Raw genomic sequence first — 6,000 nt, 5'->3', positions numbered from 1 at the left:
TGGGCATCCCAGGAAAGCACAAGATGAGATTGGTGTAGAGGAACGTGGGAAACAACTGCTTCCCTGAAAAGTTAAGTGTTTCCTTTGGGAAAGGATTGCAAAACCTCCAGCTAACCTCCCAGGCCATGTATCAGCAAAGGGGAATGTTCTGACATCCAGCTTTTCTGCAGTCAGATAACTTCTTTTTCCAATACCATCCTTGGCAAACAACATCTTGGATGACTTCACCGGCTTGGGTTTTGTGGCGCCCACATCAGCAGCTCCCTCAATTGTCTGACTTTGACCCCCATGAGGTTGACCTTGAGCCCCCATCAGGACCACAAAGGCAGGAGGGCATGAGGGAGTGGTTAATAGAGAGGGCCAAGCTACTGGCCAAAATGAGCAGCTACATGCTAGTCTTGGCAGTTGAGCATCCCTGCCCTGATGTAGGATGTGGGTGCAGAGAACTCCAATCCGTTTCTGCTCTAGTCCTTTTCATTTTTTTCTACTTTATTTTTATTAAGGTAAAATTCACAGAAAAATTTAACCATTTTAAATGTTCAGCTTAGTGGCATTTAGTACATTCACATGGTTGTGCAACTATCACCTCTATCTAGTTCCAAAACATTTTCATCACCCCAAACAGAAACCCCATCCCCATTAGCAGTCACTCCCTGTCCCCTTATCCCTCTAGCCCTGGAAACCACTCATCTACTTTCTGCCTTTATGGATTTGCCCGTTCCACACATTTCATAGGAGTCTGACTTCTTTCAATTCGCATGTTTTTGTGGTTCATCCACATGGTGGTGTGAATCACTACTTCATTCCCTTTTATGGCCGAATAGCGCTCCATCCAATGGATATGTCAGAATCTGTTTATCCATTCATCTTCTGACGGCTGTTTGGTGATTTCCACTTTCTGGTTATTGTAAGTAGTGTTGCTGCGAACGTTTGTGATGAAGGGGCATTTGGTGGTGTCTGGAGACATGTTTGGTTGTCACAACTGGTGGAGAGTGTCAGGAGAATCCTGCTAGCATCCGGTGGGTAGAGACATGGATGCTGTATCCTAAAAACACAGGGGAGCCCCCACAACAGAGGGTGATCTGGCCCAGGTGTCCAGAGTGCCGAGCAGAAGCCCTGGGATACAGTGTGCTGGCAGAGAGGGGGGTAGTGTGTCCCTAGCTCCTAGGATACGGTCTGGCACGGGGCTGACTGTGTGATGACGACACCTCGGGGGCAGGTGCTGCTGCAGAGGCTCAAGTCTATCCAACAAGGTCAGGGGACTTGGCTCCAGGTTACTTGGATCACTGGCTGGCATTAGGATGGCCCAGCAAAGCCATCTGGGCAGGAGCCCTGGGTGGGGAGTGTGCGAGCATACCATTAGCTATTCAGTGAATGTTTACCAAGCCCTTATATGTGCCAGGTGCACAGTAGGTGAGAAAGAAAAAAAACAAAAATAGTAAGATCATAATCCCTGCCCTTAGGGTGTTTACAATCTATCAGGAGAGTCAGTCATGGTAAGAAAGAATTGTTACTTCTACCATCCGATTGTGTGGAGCTTATCAAGCAGAGATACATGGGGCCGTGAAAGCTTGTTTTAGGGGACCTGAGCTGGTCTGGAGATCAGGGAATGTTTCTAGAAGGAAGGGACTGACTTTTGCCGAGAGCTGAGATATGAGGAGACCTTAACAAGTTTACTCAGGGAAGAATACAGGGAAGCATATCAGGGAACAGGAACAGCAAATGCAAAGGCCCTGTGGCTAAGGCACACAGTGAGTGTGCATTGGAGAGAAGACTGGTAGGCAGCAGCAGGGAGAACCTGGAGGGACTGTGGTGGGACATGCTGCACCGAAGTCAGGGCGAGGGCTGCTGTGGGAGAGGATAGCTTTGTCAGGGCTCCTGGCCCTGGCTGGTCATTAGAATGAGCTGGGGAACGTTGGAAACCACCAGTTTTGATTTCCTTGATCCAGGTTCTGATTCACTTGGTCTGGGCTGGATTAGAGTATGGGTGTGATTGAAACCCCCTCCAAGGGGGGATGTTCTGGTGCAGCCAGGTAGAGAAAGACCTGTGTGGTGTGTGTTTTTATCCATGTCCTAACAGGGCTGTGGCAAGGTCTTCAGCTGGGGAGGCAGGATGGGGAGGGGTTTCACAATCAGATTTACTTCAGGGGAGAAATAAAAACCAGCAGCAAGAGGTAAACTCTGCTTTGGGGTTGGATCCAGGTCCTGTGGAAACAAGAGGAGCCCAGTAGTGACCTGGCCCAGCAGCTAGAGAGTTGCTGAGTCTGCTAACCAGATCGGTACCTCAGCTGCGGGAGGGAGGGGCCGAGAGGCAGGTACCCTTCCCACCTGACCTTTCCACCCGTGTCCATTGGTTTCATGACTGCTTGAAAGGGGACCTTTTCCTGCAGCAATTCCAGATGTCAAAAGGAAGTGTGGGAGGTCACATTGGCCAGAGCGGAGGGGTCAGTTCCCAGGGGCTCTGGCCCTGGACTGGTCAGTGGGGCGCGGGAGGTGGGAAGCAGGTGGAGAGAAGTGGGGAGTTCCCTGGTTGCGGGGGGCATCCATTGTGACTTAAGAGGGGAGAGGGGCACTGAGCAGAGGTCAGTGACAGGGCAGCAGGGTGAACAGAGGCCAGGAGCTGGCTCTCCAAGAACTGGCGGGGCAGCCGAGAGAACATCTGCTTTCACACACAGCCTGGAGCAGAGCTGGGGGCGGGGTGCAGTTCTGCAGGCAAATTGTGCAATTTGAGGGCCTTTCCCATCTGCCCTCCCTGCTCTTGTAGAGGACATGGCCAGCAGGGAACTGCCGAGAACTGGACACCTCCATGGCTTATCTATACTATCCATTTAATCCTCCCAGCTCCCTGGCCCAGAGAATGCAAAGGCTTGCCTGAGGTCACACAACCATATTTAGACCCAGGGCCATGTTCAGGCACATAGCCACGGGCCCATGAGACTTTTAAATTCTCTTAAAAGAAATGAAAAGATTATTTTCCAGCTTGGATTATATTTGTCTTATCAAAGCAGTAGTAACAGACAATTGTTAATTATTTTTAATTGAGGAAGGGCCTGATAAAAGAAATGTTCACATTTAGGGTACAGGGAAGTCATTCTGGTGTTTACATGTGTGAACTTGAATTTGACGCTAACTAAAATAGCCTGTGTGTGGCCTATCAGACATACATTACGTATCTCCTTTAATTATTAAAGAAAAGGGCACCTTGACCAGGAATAAAAAATGTCCACATTAAAAATAAAGATGAAATGCCTCCCTTCCTGAGACACCCATGCTGGTCCTCCTTGGATAAGACTCCCTTCCCAGGTGCCAAGGCCATACTGACTCACTGTGTATGGGCTGTTCTGGGCTTTTTTTGTTGTTGTTTTTGTTTTTTGTTTTTTGATTTTTTAAACCTTGAAGAAGTATATCCCTGACTTGTTTAATGTTCTTTGTTCTCACTGGAAACCCTGCTTTTCCGAAACAGTTTCTCAGAGTCATTTGGGAAACAGGCTTCTGGGCTATAGTCCTCAGTTGGGCTCAAATAAAACTCTTTTCCTTTCTTACTATTAATTGTTTATTGATGATTTTCGTCGACAGGGCCCAGGAAGGCAAAAGCACAGAGGGCCTGGGAAATATCTTGGCTCTATTTGGATGGTGGTACCGCCTGCCACTCAGGTTAGGCGCAACCCAGGCTTAGCTTCCCGCCTCCCTCTCCTCCCCAGCAGCGGTAGATTCCAGTCCTGTCCATCTGCATCTCAAGTCGGCTCTCTGTCTGGCCTCATCCTTCACTTCTCAGGTACGTGGCCACTTCCCTAGGGGAACTCTGCTGGCTTCTGGGACTAGGTCACCCCACACCAATATGCCATTGTTGCAGTTTGACTCCTGTGGACACATGGTGTAATGGTTTTGAGCCCAGACTCTGAAAACCAGTGTCTGAGTTTCAATGCCAGTTCTGCCAGTTGTCAGAGATGCATAGTTGGGCAAGTTGTTCATATCTCTGACCCTCAGTTCCCCTGTCTGTAAATGGGGATAGTAAGAGTTCCTACCTAACAGAGTTTTGATAGATTAAATGAGTGAATATTTTTAAAGCACTCCATTGATAATATGAGTCTGAGACTCAGTCTCCTTATCTGTAAAATGGGATGATGATAGTAACTATCTAGAAGAATTATGATAGATTAAGTGACTTAGTATTTTTAAAGCACTTGAAACCATGCCTGGCACCAAAAAGTGCCATCTAAATGTTTATTAAGAACACTGATTAATCTCTGTCTCCTCTACTTGTTGTTAAGCCCCATAAGGGCAAGGACTCGGCCTGGTTTTACTCTCCCTGGTGTCCCCAGGCCTGGTACATAGTAGGTAGTCAAAAGTTTGAATGAATGAATGAATGAATGTTCTCTGTTCCTCATTCTTGTGCCTCTATAATTCTTTCTTCTGGAAGTCACTCACACTTTAGTATGAATTAATGCCACCCTGTCCCCTTTCCTAGAGCACTAATTTGCCTGATCTGACCACCATGGAAGAAATTTTCTGCCTCCCTGGGGAAGGAATATGACACCTCAGTGATCAGGTAGGGGAGTTTTATTGGGGTCGAAAGGGCACAATTTCTTTTGAGACCCTGTAACTGTGAGCCATGTCCCCTGCTCCTTAGCGTGAGGCCCTAGGCACTTGTGCCCTTTATATTTTTAAAGGAAACATTTTCCTCCCTTTCTGGAGGGAGCAAAACCACTAGCAGGCAGTGGCTGTCAGATCCTGGCATGCACGCCTGGCTAGCTGGCCTCTGGCAGCCGAGAAGATAAAAGGCCTTGCCAGTCCAAGGCTTTCCCAGAGGAAGCCTCGCTCACAGAGCTGCAGGAAGTCACACTCAGGCTTGATGAGTCCCAGGAGGACAGCCCACTAAGCTTGGGATCAAGTCCAGGTCTCCAAAGCTCAGATAAACTAGAAGGACCTCTGCCACTTGGAACATGAAGTTCTTAGGCTTGGCAGGAACTGGGGAGGAGTCGCCTGCCCTGGAATCATGATGGACCCCAGGCTCTGGCTGGCCCCTGGACCCCAGTTGAGAGTGTCCAGGCTAGCTGTCAGGCTGGGATCCCGCCTCATCCTGATCAAAGAAAAGCAACCGCTTTCCTGGGTAGATTTGGACCTTGTTTATTTCTCGTCTCAGGGCTTTTTCTCCTTCCACATGAAACCTGAGGGCCTGCTGTGTTCCCGGAGTGGTCACTCCTTGTCTTAAAGACTTGGGAAGGCCATTTTAATAAGTTGACATTTGCAAGAAAGGATACGGTCACAGCTGGGTGCCCTGTGCCCCTATAGTCTGAATACAGCTGAGAAGCTGATAGCTCAATTGAAGAACACTTATCGAGCACCTGCTGTGTGCCAAGCCATGTACTAAGGAAAATGTTTGGAGGTGGGCCATTAATGGGGACTTTGGCAAACACACATGACTGCTGTGACCATCTCTTCCCTGTAGACTGGGGGACACACCCTTGTAGGGGCACCATGATGATTAAATTTATTCTGTGCATCCAGCCAGTACCTACTGAATGCTGATGATGGCCAGGCGCTGTGCAAGGCATGGGGGTGCAGAAGTGAGAGGCGTGGGGACTTGACCTTGAGTGCCTACATCCACATCCAGGGCGTAGGAACTTCCTTGTGTCACTGTCGTGAATGACCACCAATTTAGTGTCTCAGATGAAAGAACTGGGAACGGCAACATCCCACAGACAAAGAGGCTGAACTGGGACTCTGCCCAGGGGTGTCTAAGTCTGCAGCATGGGTCCCTTCCGAATCACCTGGTGGCATGTCACAGTAGTCAGACAGGGCTGGGATGGAGCCCCAGCTCTGCTCCCTGCTGCCTGACCTCTGCAAATATTGTACTTCTGTCTCCCCATCTCTGAAATGGACATCAAAACCGTGCCTGTCTTTGCCGAGGGGTTGCCGAGAGCAGAGGATAGAATGTAAAATTTGTGAAATATGGATCCTGGGATAAAACACACACAAGCCAACCTTCATAGTGCACTT

The sequence above is a fragment of the Camelus bactrianus genome, chromosome 9, assembly GCF_048773025.1.
Source record: "Camelus bactrianus isolate YW-2024 breed Bactrian camel chromosome 9, ASM4877302v1, whole genome shotgun sequence".
NCBI classification, from domain to species: Eukaryota; Metazoa; Chordata; class Mammalia; order Artiodactyla; family Camelidae; genus Camelus; species Camelus bactrianus.
The sequence above is the reverse complement of the archived record's forward strand: the minus strand, read 5'-3'. Positions refer to the sequence as shown.